Source organism: Astatotilapia calliptera, chromosome 23, assembly GCF_964374335.1.
Source record: "Astatotilapia calliptera chromosome 23, fAstCal68.1, whole genome shotgun sequence".
Taxonomy (NCBI): domain Eukaryota; kingdom Metazoa; phylum Chordata; class Actinopteri; order Cichliformes; family Cichlidae; genus Astatotilapia; species Astatotilapia calliptera.
This window is the reverse complement of record NC_137443.1, coordinates 11,344,027-11,365,444: the sequence shown is the minus strand read 5'-3', so window position 1 is coordinate 11,365,444 and position 21,418 is coordinate 11,344,027. Positions and strand designations below refer to the sequence as shown.

General features: G+C 37.7%; 1 pseudogene across 1 annotated transcript; it reads left to right on the top strand.

Annotated features, from left to right (window-relative positions):
• The first annotated feature begins 4,156 nt into the window (after positions 1-4,156).
• LOC113016528 (sterile alpha motif domain-containing protein 9-like) lies at positions 4,157-17,210 on the top strand (annotated as a pseudogene). Its single transcript, XR_013905542.1, has 4 exons — positions 4,157-5,235; positions 9,873-10,599; positions 10,735-11,020; positions 12,919-17,210. The product of XR_013905542.1 is annotated as a sterile alpha motif domain-containing protein 9-like (transcript).
• The last annotated feature ends 4,208 nt before the right edge of the window (positions 17,211-21,418 follow it).

Here is a 21,418-nt window from a genome sequence, read left to right as displayed (position 1 = left end):
TCAATTCTACATGACCAGTGATGTTGTAGACAAGCGAATAAGGACTTGCAATTATAAGAAATAAAAGCTTTAATAAGCATCTTTAGGAAGATAAACAAAAACTATACTTTTAACACATTTTACCTTATTTTAAGGGTCAGGTAACCATGTAATTAAAATAGCATGATTTCATAATCATATAGTACACCAGTGCTATGGTAAAGTTCTGTGGGTGATCTGCTTTTGGTAGTAAACGGTAAGAGAGACGGATGTTTTAAACGGGGCTGAAAGATGGGTACCCTGTGACAGATTTTTCTGTTTCTGACAATGGAGCTCACTAAATCCTGTGCACGGGTATTGCAGCAGTGATGTAAGCACCACAGGCATAGATACACATATACAAATAGAAAACACAGGGGCAGAGAATAAACACCTAATACTTCTGAATGTAAGCAGGACAGCTTGAAGTAATTAACACACATGCATATGAGATACTTCAATTTAGGGTTTTAAATGGCAGTGACAGGTGATTATGCACTAAAATGTTTGGTCTTATGAGTATAACATTATATTGATTATAGTATTTTGATTTTCCAATATATAAGTAATTGTCAGTGGCATTTATATTAATCAGGCTGAACTTTAATCATACTTTAGATCAACCTGTTTTACTTATTGTTTCATTTGTGCTTTGGTTTGGGAAGTTGTTTCTTTACTGATCCTTTCCTCTCTTCTGTTATTAGACTTGAGATATGACTGCTCTATGTTGTTGCTGTTCACGCCAGTCAATTCTATAAGACATGCTGTGTAAGTAAATACGACAACAGTTTGGTCTGAATTTCTTAAAAGATTATATCTCACAAACTTAGTTTAGAGGGTCCACATTGTCTACACTGTATATAGTGAAGTCTGCAAGTTTTTGAACAGGGAAATTTGCTTCTGCAGATCATCACAATGAAAAATTATTGTCCATGTTTGCATATCCCTTTTTAAAAAACTTGTTTTCATGACATTATTGTGTGTCGGTGGTCAGGGCTATCCAGACTGACAAGTGGGACATTGAGTGTCACCTTTCCGGTGGGGAGGGAGCCTGAGATTGTCTAAATTGAGGTCTGTTCTATAGCAAATGCAGGAAAAAAAATTGTTAAGAAAGGAAATAAGTTGGTTTTCTAAAAAATATGATTGTTTGCTTGTGGACCACCAGGACAGATGAGTACTCCGTCACAGATAGTATGGTCAGTGAGGATGGTCACCTGCACTTTTAAGGCCATTACATCTCTAATCCACATCCACTGCCACTGTACCTAAGGGTAGTTGGGACAATGTTAAAGACTTTCTTCTGCACTTGCATGTGGAACACCTAAATCCATGACAGTCATTCAGTAATACCAGGCCTGGAACCAAGCAATCCTTAAAATATTACAACATACCAAGCTTCTGTGTTTGAACGCAAAACAAATGTTTTGTTTGATCCAAAGACAATAAATACATTTATACTGATTATATAAGTAATGTAACTTGCAAAACAAAGTTGTGGAAAGCCTAAACTTGGATTCAGAATAACTAAATCTGAGACTTTTTTTCATTGTAATATTATTACAATGATGGCAATGTAATTGTTTGTTGTTCAGCAGAGTCCAGTATGTTTGCTGATATACTTTTTTGCATTTGAAAATAAAAGTTGGGCTGATTTTAATACCATTACAGGAAGTGTTGTTAATTATTATTTTTGAATCATACTTGCATACAGTATAACATTAGTATAAGCGTTGTACTAGACATTTCAAGGATAATAAAACTGTTTTTTAATCACATTAAGTTACCACAAATTGATTTTTAATTTAGTAGAACTTGAAATTTTAATCAGTGGGTAAACAATTAGTATGACACAGTCAGTCAAATTATTCTTGGTACTGTATACTTGCAATGAATAAGTTGTTCTAACATAGTTATCTTAAGTAAACATTACTAGTTCTGGGAACTAATTAGACTTTATAGTGTATTTGAAGCTGATGGTGTCTCTGGAGTCGCGGTGTAAGATCCTTCAGAGGCTTGCAGTTGTGCATAAACCTGCCATTCAGCCATCCCTAACCAATACCCACAAGCAGAAGCAGTTGCAGTGGGCCCAGAAATGCATCAAGATTAATTTTCAAACAGTCTTGTTCACTGATGAGTAGTGGATGGCAACCATGTCCCAACTTGAGTGCAACATCAGCAAGGAGGTGGGGGAGTCATGTTCTGGGCTGGAATCACGGGGAGAGAGCTGCTAGGCCCCTTTTGGGTCCTGGAAGGTGTAAAAATGGTCAATTATATAGAGTTTCTGACTGAACACTTTATTTATGGTACAAAAGGAAGTGTGCATTCTGTAGAAAAATTATCTTCATGCATGACAATGCACCATCTCATGCTGGAAAGAATACCTCGGTGCCATTGGCTGCTATGGGAGAAAAACTAATGCTGTGGCCCCCATCTTCCCCTGACCTTACCCTTATTAAGAACCTGTGGAGCATCCTCAAGAAAAAGATCTATGAGGCAGTTCACATCCAAACAGCAGTTGTGGGAGGCTATTCGGACATCTTACAAAGAAATTCAAGCATAAACTTTTTAAATATTCACAAATTCAATGGGTGCAAGAAATGTGAAGTTTATATCAAAGAAGGGGTCCTATATTAGCATGTAATTTGACCTGTTAAGATGTTTTTGATTTAAATAGCGTTTGGTTTCAGTAAATATGACCACCCTAAAGCTGCAAATTGAAGAAATAACAGCTTTCAATTCTTTACAACCAATAAAATGTTTTTAAACTCTGTTGTGCATAATAATTTGGAACAGTGCATTTTGAGGTTTTTTTTTTCTTTTTTGCAAAAACGTAGATATCATTGGGAGGTTTTGAATAATGCAATTTGAATTGTGCTCTAATGGCTGATGACTTGAAAATTATACAGACTGCCATTTGTATCAACTATATTATTTACATAATAATTTGGAACGCAGTGTGTTTTCAGGCTAAGATTTAAGACTTTTCAGCCATTAATATCTACGCATGCTCACAGATTTGACACATTTACAAATCTGGTTACACACAAATGGATTTCAACATGTACACATTTATTTCCACGCAGACCAAAATGCGCACACACATTGCTAAAACAAAACCATGTTAAACCACCTGTGTAGTGATGGCCCGCTTGAAGCTGACGCTCCGGAGCGTGTGTCGAAAAAAACAACACACTGGTTCAGAAGCACTGTGTCGAGGCTTGCTTCGTTTGGCAAAAGTCACGTGACCAGTGACGTCCGAAGCTTCATTACGCACGTAACTGCTTCGGTACCTGATTCAAATGGATATAAGGAAGTGAATCATCCACGGGATTCGTGGAGTGTGTTGATGGTGACAGAGAGCGACGAGGTGATCATTCCACTGACAGATATGGAGCCAGCGAGGAAGAGAGGACGTTCTGGCGTGTGGGAATATTTTGAGTTGATTTTGCTCAATTCTTTTTATCTGCCGAAGTGAAAAACTTGAAATGTCCAAAATCATGTTTTCATAATGTAAATATCATTACAGCATATGACTTTAGGAACACTTCCATGTGAATTAAAGCTGATGAAGACTACAAAAATGTATTTGACACTATACGTACATGACATTGCCACAGTTTAGAAAATCATTTTGTTTATTGTTTTTAGGTGATAGTCTGCAGGACCCAGGAATACCTGCATATCTACCAACTTGCAGTGTAGTTCCTGCACTCCACAGCCTCTTCTGTTCCATGCAAGTGGATTTTCTCCAGGGCAGGAGAAACTATTTCTAAGAAAAGAAACAGACTCAGCCAGCGCACAGTAACACTAATCCTCTTTTTAAATGTAAATAACAAAAGGGCTACCTGACATAGAGCATGTTTTTACTTTGCAAGTTCTTGATTAGGGGTGGGTTTTGATTATCGCCTTTCTGATTACAATCCATGCTAAATTGAATAAAGTGATATTGATTCATTAAAATCCCGTGTCGATTTGTAAATTAACGTTATTATGCCTGAAACGCCAGCATCTCAGGTTAAACCTCACAACATGTCGTCAAACACCATGCAGCTAAAACAGTAACTGGGAGCAGGTTTACGGATTCTGCATACAAACGTGAACACAGAGTGCGGACCCGACGCGTCAGAGTCAGATTTTGGTGCGTCGTCGGGTCCGCGCTGTGTTTGCCTCTTTTTTTTTTTCGCTGGCTTCTGCAGCTGCAGGTTTCATAACTCTCTGTTTACATCTCTAATTAAGTCTCACATGTGTCAGCTTTCTTTTAATAGATACGAAATTATGGATATATACTGTTAAATGATCAGAATTGTAATATTTCTGACTGAGGCAAAACTTTCCAGATTCCAATCAAATTGAATCGGATCCTGTATCGAATCAAAAATGATTCTACAAATCAGTGACGATGCAGCCGTACTCAGCTTCCTAAGCATTTTCCCTTTCCAGTTCACAATCAATCCCACCCCTAGGTCAAAAATATGTATAGGACAATTGGCCTAATCTAATATTTTGTATGAACCTGTCCAGCTGTCCAGTGATTAAACGACAAGTAGATGGAGGCAGGACTTCACAGCAGGGGCATACTCCATAATGTGCTGTGCATTATCATATGTATATTATATATATTGCTCACTTATTGTATTTACCAACATCAAGGAGTTATGAGCAAAGAAAGGCCACCATAGTGCATGTTTAAATAGGGAAAGTTTATTGATCAAAATGTATTACGCAGATACGCATTACATTTTTTTCAGCCCCCCAATCGAGAAAACAAAACCAATTACATGTTCAAAGCAACGGAACGGTGGCCCAATATCAGAGAGAACTCCACTCTTGAGTGAGCAGTGATAATTGAGCAGTCCGTTTTATTTTGCAGATTCAAGCTGCTCTTCAAAATTTTCACCACCAGATGTCACCAGAGAGGACTGTGTTGAAAAGCTTCGAGTAATGAACCGTTTTTCAATACAAGCTTCAGTGCTTCGGAAAGCTTCATTTGGCCATCACTACACCTGTGGGTGGGTGCGACTATGATTTGAAACTCCACCTCACATGACTTCCTGTGAAAGGAAGCTCTTTCACGCAGACGCTTTGACCATTTGAAGGAAAACAGAATGTAGGCTACATAGTACCTCCGTTATAATGACCGTGCACCTATATTTGTGCACACAGTAGACGCCATCATATTTCATATTCACTAAGTCGACTGCCAAAACGAAGCCTGAGGTGAGAATTTTGTTTATGAATTTTTTTCTTTTTTCTATGTTCCTGTAAATCGGCTAAATGTTTAAGTAGAGGCAAAGAGAATCATTCAAGAATGAGTTAGTAGATATGATTGTGCAAAGTTTTAATGTTTAGAAATTGTTAAAAGTATCGTTTTTAATGTGAGCGTGTGCTCTTTAACTTTAAACCGAGCTACGACTCGACGGATTGTCTTATTATTAGGGAGGGGCTGTGCAAATGTTATGCTGACAGCAGCATTCCAGCCAGATCCGACATACAGCTGAACTTCCAAAGTTTCTTATATTAGATTCTAAAGGAAAGTCTTTAAACACACTGAAACGGTAATTCAACACCGAAATATTGTTCACTTGGGGAGTTTTTCAATACCAAGTAGGCTACATTTAGTCATTTGTATATGCAAACTTGGTGCAAACAAGTTCGAACTTGCCCAGTTCACTTTCAGTTTCCGAGAACACAGCTCAGCTCCAGTTTTTTCTTTACTCACTACCCTTTTACAATGGCTGCTCGATAAATCTGATTCCCACGGGTTTTTCTTTGTTTGTTTTTTCCTTTGTTTGTTTGTTTGCTTGCTTGCTTGCTTGTTTTTATTTAAAAAAAAATGTATTCTAAGGACTTTGGCAAAACAATTTGGGAAAATTTCAGTTTACTCTAGACTGACTTGTGCATTAATTTACATTGTCAACTTAGAACTGGTTAAGAACTGGAAACTACTATACTGAAATAGGTTTCTGATGTAGAAACTATATTTTAATTCTAAAGCTGCCAACTACAATTATATGAATTTCATCTGTAGATCTAAAGAACACCTCCATATCTTTAGTCTTATTCATGACCTTTATTAATTGTCTTCCAACATCCAGATATTTATTAGAGGTGGGAATCAACATACATCCCACGATACGATATTATCACAATACTTAACGCACGATACGATATTATTGCAATTTTTTAAAATATTTTGCGATATTCAGATTCTGTACATAAAGGTAAACTTTATCAATATTCATTTTATCTAATATCAAAGTCTCGCACTCAGTCTTTCTCTCATTTCAGTCAGTTTTATTGTTGACAAACTGAACGGTTTGTATTACAGTCTAGTCCAACTTAACTGAATGCAACCATCTGGTACAATTATAGCTATTCTGAACTATGCAATTTATGAAAACTATGCAGCCGATTCAGCAACTGAAGAATTTGAAAGTAAATTAAAACAAAATATAATTTTACATTAAATAAAAAAGTTTTAAACTTAATTAAATTAAATTAAATAAAACATGTCTTAAATTAAAATAAGTAAACTGTCATGTTTATTGCTGCCAAAAAACAAGTTAAACACATTTGGACAGTGAAGGAATGTCAGGATTCTTGCTCAGAAAAAAGATCTGACCAACATGCTCTGAAGTCAGAGCATGTTCCAGTCCACAAAAACTTTTTTTGTAATAAAATATCGATTTCTGCTGTCCCTGTATCGATACATTATTAGAAAACAAAATATCACGATACTACACAGTATCGATTTTTTCCCCCACCCCTAATATTTATGTGATGTGTTTCATAGTGTCTCATAGTGTCAAGCATAATACTGTTGAGCAACAGCAGTCCCTACATGACTGAAAGACAGGCTTCACCTGTTTTAATAACGACATGCATGCATGCAGCTCATTCTGCTTGTTGAACACAAAGCGTTCAGATTTGAAAATGATTTTATTTTTATCTTTTACAATTCTGAAAATTACAATAGACAGTCTGTATTTATGATACGTTTTAAGAAGTACATACAAAAAATACATAATTTAATCCCGTGGTGTTCAGTGACTTTTACAGAAAGGCAAGCAGAGAGGATCCTTCAACATCCATATCTTCACCTTTCTGTATTCATTCCTGGCTGAAGAATAATTAAATAATATTACTTGTACTACTTGTATTGTTAAATAAATATACCGTATTGCAAAAAAATATTTCCTATTAGTAATGAGGAGTGGTGGAGGATTTTTTTTAGAACCATTCCTTTAGTAAAAGAAGCAATAAAACACTTTGAAAACGCCCCGCTACATATAAAACTGTATAACTGGAAAATTATAAATAAATGAACAAAAAGTAAAATACTCTGCACAAAAATTTCATCTTTATTGTATAGATCGATATTACTGCTAGATGTTTACGTTTGAACCCATTTTAAATACTAAATTCTGTTTAATGTCCAGCATCATATTCTGTATAACCATGTTTGTAAAATATATTGATAACAAAAACATGACAAGTGAATTAAAAGATTTGTGCAGTTTGTGAAATGGTTGACTGCTAACGGGGAACAGGTTTATCCACAATGAGCTTGATTCATTGCTGGTCCAAAAATGATGAAAATGCTCTTGCTTTTCTCCCTGGATTAAAAAAATCTTCGAAGTTAGTTTTAATCAAATCTGAGATTTTTTTTTAAAACTAGTATAACACATTTCTACAAAATATACTAACCTGAACTAAGGTTCAAACTAAATATTCAATTAAAAATATACCCACAGCTCCAGTAAGACATTAAAGTAAACGAAAAAATCCAATTATGAAGTTTAACATTAATCTCAGCCAAGTACACTCAAGAGTGCTTGTTGAAAATACTCCCTTAGGTCGGACTTCCAATCTAAAAAGTCCAAGAAGCCCCTACAACTCCAACATTACAATCCAAGATAAAACTCACTAAATGAGCCATATGCTGAGCACTGACCAGACTATTGTTGGGTTCTTTGTATGAGAGAGAAGACGAATATGCTCAAAGTTTAAATCTTGAAAATTTATTATCACACAGTTAGAATTTCAACTTAGTTTTTAAGCTGTCTGTAAAGGGACTGGAGAGACAAGAATGCCACACCCAAGCAGTAAACACTTTTATTATGAGACACCAGGGGGGGGGATGCTTCCCTCTAACAAACACGCCATATTTATAGCTTTGTTTTCTTGCAGGTATTAGAACCCCCCCCCCTACAAATTCTCTCTGTCTGTTAGTGTCAGTGTGTATAATTCTACTATCAATGCATATCTTTGTAGTATAAAAGATAAAACATAAATGTGTGGTAAAAATTAAAAGAAAGATAGATAAGATAAGCCGACCCTGAACCACTGAAAAGGCACAGTATTTATACTGGTACACAACAGGACAGAAGGGTACAACACTCAGTGGAGGGTATGGTTTTCATGTGGTAGTTAAACCTTGCTTTTCCAGCTTTACTGTTGGAACATTATCAACTCGAGTGATGGCACTCCCAGCTCCAACCTTGGACTTCTGAGGCAAATAGACAGCATTACTGCAGCATCGTATTACTTCCTGTTCCTGTTTCAATGCACTGTGGTCTTCTTGTCGTTTAATTTGTGGGGCTTGATTAATTGCAAACTTTTGCACAGAGACAAATTTTATAGTGTACAACCCAAATTCCAGAAAAGTTGAGACATTCTTTAAATTTTAACAAAATGAAAACTAAGACTTTCAAATCATATGAGCCAATATTTTATTCACACCAGAACATAGATAAAATAACATGTTTAAACTGAGAAATTTCCTAATTTTATGCTTCCTACAGATGGTTGAAAAAGCAACAAAGTTAAAAAGATTCAGTTGGAAGAACATTTAGCAAGTAATTGAAATTAATTGATATCAGGTCTGTAATGTGATTAGCTATAAAAGGAAGGTCTTGGAGAGGCAGAGTCTCTCAGAATTAAAGATGGGCAGAGACTCTCCCCAGAGAGTGTGTACAAAGATTGTGGAATACTTCAGAAACAATGTTCCTCAAAATCAAATGGCAAAGGCATGGCAACTTATATCATCTACACTGCACAACATCATTTGTGTTGTCAGATTTATGCGGCAGCTAGTTGGGCATCACCGCACACTTTTGTGCGGTGTTATCGGTTGGACGTTACAGCCTCCCTTGGCTCAAACTGTCCTTTCTGCTGGGTCTACCACTCACTAAGGATGTGGTGGTCCAATTCTGGTTCGGTGCCTGCTCTGTTCTGCGTGTATATATGTCCCATACTTATGTGCTGAACCTCGTTCCTCTCCTTCAGGGAACAGAAGTTATAGACATAACTATTCGTTTGTTTGTACCTTCTCTCTTCAAGCCTCCGCTGTCTCACACTCTCCCTCTTTCTCCTCCTGTGTCCCTCACCTCTACATCCATCAGTCAGTCCATCAGTCTGGCTGACAAGCCAGCCAGGACCAGGCTAATCAGCTGATCTCTGGATTAAAGAACACCTGCATTGTGTAGCTGCTGCACTGAGGTCCAATTCCTCAATAAAAGTAACAGTTCCATGGCAACAAGGAGAACAAAAACTCTCTCAACCCACATGTTTAAGAGAAAGCTATTAAAACAAACTAACATTCTAAATAATATGTAAAGACAAAGTAAAAAAGAATAGCCAGTGCACACATTAATATTTGCCATTTAATTATTATTAGTTATCTGATAGCCACATCAGCCATTTTTTATTATTATTATTAACGTAGCAGCTAACAGACTGTACTTGGATAAAAGATAAATAATTGCTGCAGGCTGGAACGGGTGGAATATTGAGCCATGAAGGAGTGAAATATGGACACATAGAGATGATGTGGTTTTTTTCCTCAAATTTAGGTGATCCAAAATGAACCAGTCAACAACAAGAAAACCACCTCTGATTGAAAAGTGGACCACAGAGGATGTTCACCAGTGGCTGACGGCAGAGGTCAAAGTTCAACAGAGTTGTGCAGACAGATTTACTGAAGAGGAAGTGTCCGGGGCATGTTTAGTTTCCTTCGATAAACAAGACATTTTGGAATTGGGAATAAAACACGGTCCTGCTGTGAAAATCACAGCTTATCTGGAAAGTCTGAAAAAAGCATGTAAGCATCAATCAGAGTTCCCAGAATATGTGGAAAAATGGACCAAAGAGCAGGTGAGCCAGTGGTTAGAGCAGCATGTGAATGTATACAGCAAATATGCAGAACGACTCAGAGAGGAAGATGTGTCTGGAGATTGCCTTGTTTGCTTCAGGAAGCAAGATTTAGTGGATCTAGATGTAAAAGGTGGTCCTGCTGTAAGAATTATTTCAGCACTCAAACAACTGAACCAGAAACCGGAGCCAACTCTGCAACCTATTACAGACCAAAAAGAAGCTGCCAAACCCACTGAACCAGGAAATGCTCAGGCCAAAGAAATAAACCGTCCAGAATCATATGAAAACACTGAATCCAAAAGAGATGGGATAGTGGAAAAAGACTCCAAACAGATTCAGTTACCATTTGATAAAACTTCAGAGAAAAAAGAAATTCAACAACCAAAGCCACAGAACACAGGGGTCTGGAACAAAGGAACTGTTGTGGTAAAGTTTCTGTTATTATTTATACACCACACTACATCAAATATTATATACATATTAATATAGCTTTATACAAATGAAAATGAAAAAATAAAAATCAATAAAGCTGTTGGATTCTTAAATATTGCTTTCTTCCAGCAGACCACAGTGTCACCCGATGCATCCAGGAGTACTGTGGAGATCAAGAACATCCTTGATGACCTTTTGAAAGTGGATCTTAAAACATTTATTTTTCGTTTAAGATTACACACTGAATCCAAACGTAAACCTATTTGTCAGAGTAAACTGGAGGATAAGGACAGCATGGATATTGCTAAATTAATGACTGACCACTATGGAAGCAAGGAAGCTCCACAGGTCGCAATACAAACTCTAAAAGAGATAAATCAGCTGAAACTTGCCCGTCAGCTGGAAGAAAGAATAAGTAAGTAAGAATCAACTAACTCTTCATTTCATGGTTATGTAGTGGCTGAAGCCTGTTCCTACTAAGAATGCATTCAAATAATAAAATGTGCAACTTAGGTATAAGCTATAAATTCCTGAGAGCTTTGGGATGTGGTTTAGAGTATAACCAACTGCACTCCTGTAGAAGTACTATAACAATATATGTTGGATGACGGTATGAAAATGTCTACCGTTTCATATTACGCTATTGTTTGTTTCATGGTGTCGCAAAATAAACTAGTTATTCAGCCTGTCTGGGAAAGTAAATGGTAAATGGCCTGTATTTGTATAGCGCTTTTACTAGTCCCTAAGGACCCCAACGTGCTTTACACAACCAGTCATCCACCCATTCACACACACATTCACACACTGGTGAAGTAGTCTCATCATTCTTGACCCCCTGTCTAGGTTTGTAATTTGTCAGTGCCTTTACTCCCTGTCACATTCGCTTGGTATTTCCTGTCTCACAGAGGTGTCCCTGGATTCTCTCTGCATAAGTGCATTTTGCAGCCTTTATTCCTTTATTAGAGTGCAGACCTGGCCCAGCAAGGAGCACTCTGATCCCCTGTCCTGAAAGCCACATCTCAGGCTGTCAGCTGTGAGCGCACCTATGTGGTCATCCAGGATTTCTGGTTGTCTGTTATGTCCAGCAATGTAGCAATCAGAATTATTGTCTGAAGGCCAAAATAAATTCAGAACAGATTTATTTTCCCAAGTTGACCCTTTGGTGCTGTTATTGAGTCATCAGTGTTTTTGATTAAAAACTGATGGCTGCTTAATGTTGTCCTACTTTCTGTTCACACTTTGCTCCTAGATACGTTTCCACTGCAGGTCTATTTTAAGTTCCAAATATGGGTGAAACACTCGCATTTACATGGTGACAACTGAGCACTACAGAGCTGCGCATTAAAAGGAAACTTTAAAAGCAAATAATTTGTCTTATTTTTAATAATAAAATTATTCAAATTACTCATTGAATTGTTGCAGCCCCAGTTTAAATTACCATAGAAAGTACTTGTCAGGACATACTTGTATTCTATATACTGGAAAATTCAAAGTTTTGAGTGACAGATATCGTTAATTTTTATTTCTCTTATGATTTTATGAAAATCACAATAATATATAAAATACATCAAGCTGAACCGTTAACCTTCAGAGTGATCCTGTTTATGCTTTCTTTTGGGTCTGCGCTTGCAGGTCCTGCTGGTTCAGAGACTTATCACCTATAAACAAAGCAAGATAAACAGCGATCCATTTTAACTTGCAAGGGAAGTCTGGTTAGAACCAGGCTCTTGGAGCTGAACGCTCTTCACCTGTTTCTCAGCCAACTTCAAAGAAAACGCTTTCCCTGCAGCCTTTTATTCAGTGAATACAAGCACCACCCATTGTAAAAAACCCAAAAAAAACCTGTGGTGCATCATAAAATTAAGGCACTGTGTGTGTGTGTGTGTGTGTGTGTGTGTGTGTGTGTGAGAATGTGCGAGCGTGTGTGTGTGTGAGAATGTGCGAGCGTGTGTGTGTGAGAATGTGCGAGCGTGTGTGTGTGACTTCCTGCTGATCACAAAGGGCCATCTCCCCTCATCCTGTATATGGATTAATTTCTTTAAAGGGTCACCATACACAAGCATAGGTGAGGCCATAAAGGGCAGGAAGAAAACATCCTTACTAAAAAAGGACACCTAGAACCTCACATGCAATGTGCCTGCAGTTAAACACTTGTAGCTATTGCATCCCCCACCTAGAGACAGTGGAGGAACAGAAAAATATCTAAACATGCCATGTAGGACAAGGTTTACAAATTTAAGTACCACAATGGCAACATTTAACATACACTCTAACACTTTCTTTTTACTTTGATTTATTTTTCTGTTCATACAGGTCAGCTGATGCAGATGACTCTATCAAAAGAATCTGTGAGGAAAGAAGCAAACCAGGGAGAAAAGCTGAAGACTTTGTTAAGTTGTGGTGGGAACTCACTTGATTACTATGACAAATTTGTTGTTGTTGTAAACAAGAGCAATCCAGAACAACTACATTATCTTCAGTTTCTGACGAAGTTGAAACTGTTCTGCGTGTTAGACTTTGACCCCAATTCTGCTGCCTCAGGTGGATTGTGTCACTCATACAGAGAGTCAAGGTGGGCCAACCAGCATACACCACCACAATTTCAAGGACAGACTGAGTCAGTGACAAAGAACCTCAACCTCTACAAACAGACCAGCTGGGTGTTCTGTAATGGCCGACATGACTTGGACAGTCACTCAAACTTGGAGCTGGATTATAAGAACTGGCTCAGGAAATCCTGTAAAGATGTAGAACAGGTAGTTTCATTCATCTGCAACCCTGAAGTTCTCCACCATGGAAGATATCTGATCATCTTCCTCCTACTTTCACCTGTGGACACTGAGAAAGACCCAGTCTTTGATATCTACAAGGCATTCATAAAGCACATAAAGGAGGAAAACATCATCAGCGTATGTGAGTCTCAGAGCACATATCTGAAATGGAGGGAGCTGATCAAGGAGAAGTGTGACTTTGACATTGAGCATCTGTCCATAAATGAACTAACCCTGAGTGAGATCAATGGCACCATAATGATGATGGGACCATTCAGTCAGTCATCTGTACGGCTACTTCCCTCTTCTGGTTCCAGTACTGTTGTCCTAACACAGAAGGATGAAGATTTATTGACAGCTCTAGATGTTCTGTGTACGAACCAATGTGAAAGCGTATATGATGAAAACAGTTCAGAGTTTCATGAATTTAGAATCAGTGTTGAAAAAGAATTCTACAGAGGTGGCAAAGTGAAATGGTGGAACTTCTACTTCTGTGACAAAGACAAAGAGAAGCCATTTATCAAGAGAGACAAGTATGAGAATGTGATGAAGCTGATCAGATCTCAGTGGAGAGCTTCAAACGACATGTGTGTTCTGCTCAACCTGTTTCACCATCCTGGCTGTGGCGGTACCACCTTAGCAATGCATGTGATGTGGGACCTCCGTCATGAATTCAGATGTGCCGCGCTGAAAGACAACTCCATGCCCAAAACAGAAGTTGCCATCCAAGTTATTAAACTAATGAAACTTGAAAGTGACAAACCGTCTCCAGTTCTGCTCTTAGTTGATGATTCAAAAGAGACTGAGAAACCTTATGACCTTGTAACCCGCATACGTAAAATAGCAGTAGATGAAAACTTAAATCTAAGTTTGGGTGATCCACCAAACTGCAAAGTTATCATCCTTAACTGTGTTCGTTCCCATAGTCCAAGGGAGCAATACAGACAGCACAATCAAACACAGAATCAGTTCATAACTGCTTCTTTGACCCCACAAGAGCAGAAAGATTTTGAAAAGAAACTCAAAGAGCTTGAAGAAACTCATGAAAAACCTGAAAACTTTTATAGCTTCATGATATTGAAGAGAAACTTTGATAAAACATATATTAATGGCCTTGCACATAACACAATGGAGAATTTTGATTTCAGCACAAAGGAGTCCCAGCTGTTTGCCTTTCTAGCTTTACTGAACACTTACGTGGAAGAATCAGAAATATCTCTCTCTCTCTGTGAGGATTTTTTTTGGGATGAAAATGAGTCGCTGGACAGAGGACAGTGTTTTGGAAAAAATGAATCAGTATTCAAACTTTCTCATCATAGACAGAGTTGAAGAATGGGGTGGATACAAAGGACTCAGAATACTTCATCATACCATAGCATCTGCCTGTCTGGCTGAGTTGGAGACAAGCTGCTACAAAAAAGTCAGTGATATCACTATGCACATGCTCCATTATGATCTGTTCTTCAGTGCTGGAGTCATTAAACACCGACTGATGCTCTCAATTCAACGAATGTTGATTGAAAGGCAACGTAAGAAAGATGGAGATGAGAGAGAACAATTTTCTCCTCTCATACACAAAATCCATAACCAGCAGGGGAGACAAACCGTCCAAGAAATCTTTGTGAAAGCCTCATCCAGATTTGTGACAAGTGCATCTATTCCTCAGGCACTGGCGAGATATTTGTACATCAATGAGCGTGACTACTCAGAGGCTCTGAAGTGGGCAGAAAAAGCCAAAGACATTAAAGAAAATCCTTACACCTTTGACACAATTGGACAAATTTACAAAAGCAATTTAAAGTTTAACATGGACAAAGAAAAGCAGGAGAAATCACACAACCCAGAAGACTTGCACACAAACATTAAAATAGCCATTAATGGTATGAAAGCTTTCCAAAGAGCCCAAGAGCTGGCAGAGCTTGCAGACGAACCACAAGAAGAAACAGCTGATGATAACTCAGAGGACTACCCCAGAAAGTCATATAATGTTTATGGGTATGTGAGCATGCTAGAAATGGCTTTCTTGGTCTTTGACATACTGAGCAAGTTGCCTTTCTTTTGGGAACACAACCCAATTAAGAAAATGTACCTCCAGAGCTTTCTTAGAGGAAAAATTAGGATGACAAGTGTTCACAAAGAGGACAATGAGATCAACAACAGATGTGTTGAGATCATCAACGAGCATGAGAGGTTTCTTGTCAAACTGAAATCTGAAGTCAAAGAGATATTTGATTTTCTTGACTGTTACTTTGCCTACATAAAAGTGAACTCTGAATTTGATGCATTGAATCATAGAACAGTCTCTGAACATTTTAAGAAGTATGTGCAGCTTTTCTGTACAACACCAGAAGAAATGAAGAAAGAAAAAGAAAACAAGTCCAACCTCAATTTGAAATTGGATATCGAGGAACGCAAAGTGTTTCTTGAAAAGAACCAAGCAGACACTTTCTCAGGAATACTTCAACATTTGGACAAGTCTGCTGAAGAGATGGAGAAGATCACAGAATGCTACGCATTTCTGCACAAAGCTGTCAGCCAAAAAAACGTACAAATGAAAATTAATTACATCATATCAAACATTGTACTTTGTCATCTGAAACCAAAATCTAAACATGTCAAGAGTTACAGATTCCTTTCTGCTCTCCTTTTAGAAACTCTGCAGGATATAGGACTATATCATCATCTCCCAGATGCTTATTATCTGGCTCTGCTGTTATTCTGGCCCAGTCCTACTGAGGAAAACACAGAAATCGGGAAATATGTGACAGCTATTCGAAAGTCCTCCCACAAACGCCTGTCCAAGTTATTGCACAAGAGAAGCACCATTGCTTACTTTTATTTAACAAAAGAGGAAGGACTAAAGAGGCTTGTCTCCAAACCCACACTAGATGAGAGCTTTCTGCCAAAGATTTCTCGTGACACCTTGGCACAACTTTGGAGGAACGGAGACATATTTAAGGAAAAAGCAATCATCAGCCGCCTACATAGGGTTAGTGGAACCATTGAGCAAGAAGACGTGTATGCAAACTATGGTAAACAGAAGATTCCAGTGCGTCCAGCTCGCATAAGTGGAATCAGAAGTGGCTTCAGCACAGAAAAAGTGTCTTTCTACCTTGGATTTGCAATTAACGGACCAATTGCATATGATATTAAATATGAAAACTAGGAAGGAGACATTAAAAATGCAACAAGTGAGCCAAAAAACTGAAATGAAATGTGGTTAACCGCCAATGTGTTGCTGTTAAAAATCAACTTGTAAAAGAACATGTAGGAAGAGACAGTAAGAAAAACTGTAAAGGTAAACTTGCACTGCTGCAGTACATTTATGGACTATCCATATATAATTGTATATAAATTTAGTCTGTTTATTTAATTTAATGCTTTTCAGATAGTTTTGGTTCTGGTATGAAAAGATTGAGTGGTCATTTGGAACAGCATGTTGTAATTATGTAAGGAATATAAAGTTTATTGTTACTTTTCATTTGAAAAACATTGTTCCCATCAGTCATCTTATTAGAATTACAATCAGTTCAGTTTTTTGACACAATTATTTGACTGTAGAGTCAAAGAGATTTATATTATTGATAAATGTTTTCTAAGCTCTGAATAATAAAATAGAAAAATGTGTAAATTTTGAAAATTATTTACAGGTAAACAACAAACAAGTCTTATGTATCATCATCATAATTTAGGTCTTTCTCGAAACTTGAACATCTTGCTTGATGGATATATGCACTTGATTTTGGCCATCTGTCTTTACAGTAATAAATGTCAGGATGTTCCTGAAATAAACACATGAATGTTTATTTTAAACATTTCTGTTTTTAACTTTTGCATCCAGCAGAATTCCTTGACTCATAGTGTTTGTATAATTTTGTCCTCCTAAAATGCGGAAAGTCTTTGCTTCTGACATGATCCATATTTATGTTTCTGATGTTGGTATATAAGGTTTCGCAAAACATATTCAGACTCTAGTTAAAAATTACACCCCCTTCAACCAGAACATATTGTATTTCTCATTCTGCATCCAGTCAAAACAGCATCAACAAATTAAAGTGAAAAAATGCTCAAAAGTGGACAATATATTGCATCTCAATTTGGTGTCTATAAATTTCCCACCAGCCCACTGAATAAACAATGGGCTGTGAGGTCAGTTCCTTAATCATTAATATGAAAGATGACATGATAATTGATCAACAACCACTGATCAATGGCTATGAGTACCATTCACAGAGAGTTGGGCAATGGCTGCAATCACAACACCTTGGAATTTGTTGAGAAGGTGAGAGACGTCATTATGGAGGCAAATGAAATAATGGTCTCATAAGATGTCACATCCAGTGATTGGAGTAACGGCGTTACTAAAGGCGTTACTTTTTTCAGTAACAAGTAATCTAACTAATTACTATTTCTATCGTTACAATGCAGTTACCATTACTAACAAGAAAATGCCAGGTTAAAGCTGATATAAACTATGGTTAAAGCTGATATACGTTTCAAGTCTAATGATATACTTACATTGAAAGAGAAGGTTGTTGGTTCAGTGCAGGGTGCTGCTGGGCTTCCTTGCTGAGTGGAGTCTGGACCGTTAGAAGTGGCGCTATCTTCTTCTTCATTGGTTTGGCTTGCCAGGAACTAGGGGGGCAAAACAATCATGCTGCTGATTGGCTGAGAAAGACTAAAGTAGTTGTGGTAAACCAATCACATGACTACTTCAAGATGACAGTAACAAGAAGCTATATACCAGTTTCTTAAATTGTGTTGAAAGGCCACGTAAAACCAGAGTCATGATTAAAAAACTGTTTTTTTCCTGAATACTATCATCACATTTACTGTCTAAGAACAGCAGTAGCAAGCACTCTCTGCTTACGACCAAAACAAAAACAAAACAAAAAACACCCCATTTGTATTGGTGGAAAAATGTATCATGTGGACCAACCAAAAATTATATGGCAACATGTGCGATTTGGTTGCTTAGGAAGAGGGGAACGTTTTAGGAGTGATGGCAGTGAGAAAGCGAAAGAGAGCGAGTTTTGAGACGTGAGAGATTTGTGACGTTTAGTGTGTTTGGAGTGTACAGTTAATGTGTAGTTAGTGTTTAGTGTAGTGGATAGTTTTGTTTTGTGTGTCAGAACAATGATGTGACTGCTGAATGTCACAGGTGCTGCCAAAAAGCCACCAAAGGCAGATTGCAGTGTTAATACTAAGTCCAGGTGGAAAACCGGAGGAGTGATACACCTCTTGTTGTCAGGCCTGCAGGTATCAAGCTAGTGATGTTCTCCTCAGTCTTAAAGTGGACAGAAATTAATTTTTGGAGATGCACAAATAATTAAATATATAGGGCTTGCATGATAAAGATGAGAGGGCTCTGTTTGCAGAAATGCAGCAGAAGATGAATAGTTTGAGCATGGGGGTGAAATCATGTGAAACTATGGCTCATGTGAAACTGTGGGGGTAGACAATGTATGAAGAGAGGTGCCAGAAATTGTCCATATGTATCTGCACTGTGACCACTCTCTGACCTGTCCTTAAGTAGGAAATAAGGAGGAGGAAAGAAACAGGGCAATCTGACATTTTTCATGTCTGAGAATAGCAGGAGGAATTTGGAGCCAGGATATATGTAGGTAAGAGACAAGACAGCTGCACATGTCAATGGTCATGGGATGAAGTATATGGATTCGATGATCACAGTCACATGTGGGGGGAGATCAAAGTGTTTAAATGTATTGTGTGACTTAGAGTATAAATCTAACAGGCTGAAGGAGTACCCTTCAGATTTGCAGGAGGCTTTGTGCTGTGCACATCTCCCCATGCGCATGGGTAAATAAAAAGGAACATGGGAAGTGAAGTATTCTGTCTCGAGTCGTGTGTGTCCTACCAGGTCAGAATCAAAGGATCGGGAGTGACAAAAAACAGTCACTTCAAAGGTCAAATTGCATTACATTTCTTCACGTCAATATACGGGCTGACATGTGCTGCAAGTGGCCCCCGGGTGCGAGTTTAAGACCCCTGGTCAGTGTAGAGGATGGAAATCAACCAAGATAGCTGTGAAACATCTGCTGACATCTGGTTAAATTCAGTTGTGTACATCCACAAAGAGCAGCAGGTCAGCTGATCACAGCCTGTACACTAAGAAAATTTACTGGAGCTCTCAACAGAAATGACCATGACCTGTAATTCTTTTCCCCACAATGAGCCAATACAATTGATCTTAGTTTTCCCCAAGACTGGATGAGGTTAGTGATGTAAGGTTCAAATTTCAGAAACCTTTGATTAATTCCCTTTATATAACATAAACATGAGAACATTTGTGTTTAAATTTGCTCTGTAATATATTTTTACAAAGTGTTGCGTTCTCTCGCTGTGTATGTGCTGTCCTCCGTTTCAGGCATGAATGAACACAAATATAAAGACAACACTGCCTCCCTGTGGAGAGATTGCATCCTAGGCAAGACCATGGCTCTTTTTTTTGTTCAAGAGCTTTAAATCTAATGGAAGTGTGTGCGTTTAGAAACTAGAAAGAGACTGTTCGCAGTCACAGTTTCTTTTAGCTTAAATATGATCACTTTACATGCTATGAAAAATAATTAGTGTCCTACAGCCATTTGATGATATTGAATTACAGTATGTGTAAACACTGATCTGCTGTCCTGCTCTCTCTGATTGCAGGAAGAATTTAAAGACAGAAAGTGTGCGTGACTTGTGCCACTGCTCTTCAGCTGAACTCACCATCTATCCACTGTAACTGACCATACTCACACTGGTGCTGACTCTGGGTGATCAAGGTAAGTATAATGATGTTTTTATCACTGTAACTTTTTTTATTACATAATGTGTTTTACACTGTTGCATGTACGTGTTGCATTTTACACCATTTCACAGACGATGAATGAGGATGGATCTGTTTAACTGGCATTTTCTTTTCTTCTTGTCGTTAACTCAGGGAAAATCTTTGATGGTCATGAGGCTAAATCCCACAGCAAGCCATACACAGTGCTTCAAGAGAGAAAAATGAAAAAGAAAAATGAAGAAGATGAAAAAAGTTTTGTGGTGTTTTCCTTCTGAATGAGAATTTTGTGACAACTGCTGCCCACTCAGGCTGTGGACCAATGATGCCACAAAGTGTGATGGTCCTGACCTAATTTATCATACATAATAAAATCAACCATGACGCACTGAAATGTTCAAAATGCATGAAAAAATATGTGTCGTGTTGATGTCAACTATTATGGCTGATAGATTTGTTTTGTGGATACAACTGTGTCACAGAAACAGTAATCTGTAATCATGGGAGTTTTTCACATATATTTTTGTCATTTCAGGTCTTATTCAGTCTAAATAGGAGCTCACGGTGTACATTTGAGTGATAAAGTTCACTTATGTGGCATAAGCATTTCCACATAAACACTTCAATGCGACTTCTTTCGTGAACACAGTGAAAATCCATCACAGCTAAAATAGATGTTGATTTGCCATTAATATTTTTCTTTTATTATCATATAAAATATTTTTATTTAGCCATAATGCTAATAATAACATCCACATGTCCATCCACTTTCTAAGCCACTTATCCAGTTCAAGGCTGTGGGAGGACTGGAGCTGATCTCAGCTGACAGCTGTGTGTGTCTGGAGGAATGCAGGGAGATAAGAACTGTCTCCAGCTCTTCTTACACATGATACTGAGACAAAAATTTTTTTAAAAACTGTGATTATTAGATACAGAACCATGATTAATATGTGGTTTTACTGATGGTTTACACAGTTGCACAAAACCTAAAACTGATAAAAATATAACACAACATATTGAACATAAATATTTACCAGTTACCATAACTTATATGTGGTTTCACTAAGGGTTAATTATGTTCTCTAACATATCGAGACTATCTCTCCATTCGGTTATGTCACAGCCGGGCCGACCTGGGCAAAAGTGTCGAAATGCAGACCACACACGGAGGCACAAGTGAGCATGAGAAACAGAACTCTTTTTACAAGAACAACTAATAACGATTCAGACTGTGAGTACACAAGTAACTATGAAC